The following is a 1,011-nucleotide window of genomic DNA, read 5'->3' as shown; positions in this document are numbered from 1 at the left end:
ACATCGTGCTAGCATCTTATTGCTCATTCAAGTAGAGTAAATATGATGACACTGATATACTGGATAAATGTGATATTCTTTATATGTTCAGATGCGCATGTAACTTCAGACTATTATGAGAGGAGCAGGTGAGTTTTCATAGAACAAGTGTAAAATTGCAAATGTATGATCTTGACCCTTTCATGTGTGAGCAGATTGTTTTTGATCTTCTTTTTTTTAGGGTGGGAAAGAAGGCCTTTGCTGAAACAGTGGCCTCATTTCCCTGAAGACAAATTAAAGCAAAGTTACCATATCTGGTACAGTGTCTGTAGTAGGGGCTAAAATATTGAGTGTTCAACAGTCTACTGTAATTGTCCAGAATTCTAATTTTTGTAGTAGACAGACTGGGGAAATAAATAGAAATATGATGAGAATGACCACTTCTACATCTTTAGTTCTTTAAGAGTGGCACTAATTTCTTCCTTACTTTATTTTAAAGTAAATTTATAGAGTGATGATTAATATGATATATATTTTAAATTGACTTTTCTTGCTTTAAGAGGGAGGGGTCTGGGGCAGATCAATAGTTTCTACTTGTCCTTCTTGCATGTGATTGCTGTTACCCCACAGGTCAATGACCCAATATGGAGAATGGACCAACTAGGGTGCCATCATGTTCTTCATCATGAGGGTTTGGGAGGGCAGCACAGGTACTTGGGTTTGGCTAAGTGATCCCTTGGGCAGAGAAGATGGCAGGACAGGACAGAGCCTACAGAAAGCACACAGATTCTGGGATGTGTTGTTGTTTATGTCCTCTAAGCTCAAGCTCTCTCACTTTATGTCTTCCCAACAAGGTTGCTATTATCCTCCTGTCATTGACCATGGACGTCCTAAACTAAGTACACACACATTCGCACCTGATGAGGCTAAATATGAATGTGACAGAGGATATATTCTGGTTGGAAATCCCATACTCTACTGCAGTTCTTCACGCTGGTCTGGTCCGCCTCCTCAATGCAAAGGTAACTCCAG

At 39.8% G+C, this 1,011-nt stretch overlaps 1 protein-coding gene and 1 long non-coding RNA gene across 4 annotated transcripts in view; both read left to right on the top strand.

The window, feature by feature from the left end:
* LOC106724588 overlaps nucleotides 1-910 on the top strand; it is a 6,735-nt gene extending 5,825 nt beyond the window's left edge. Inside the window, exon 2 of the long non-coding RNA XR_001360436.1 lies at nucleotides 834-910. This is a non-coding gene — a long non-coding RNA (uncharacterized LOC106724588). The remainder of the gene's footprint in view (nucleotides 1-833) is intronic.
* LOC102259104 (C4b-binding protein alpha chain) overlaps nucleotides 1-1,011 on the top strand; it is a 33,935-nt gene that overhangs the window by 20,074 nt on the left and 12,850 nt on the right. The gene's annotated exons all lie outside the window — the stretch shown is intronic.

Source organism: Myotis brandtii, unplaced genomic scaffold (genome assembly GCF_000412655.1).
Source record: "Myotis brandtii unplaced genomic scaffold, ASM41265v1 scaffold898, whole genome shotgun sequence".
In the NCBI taxonomy this organism is placed as follows: Eukaryota; Metazoa; Chordata; class Mammalia; order Chiroptera; family Vespertilionidae; genus Myotis; species Myotis brandtii.
Note: the sequence above shows the minus strand (reverse complement) of the source record. Positions and strands in the feature narration are given on the sequence as shown.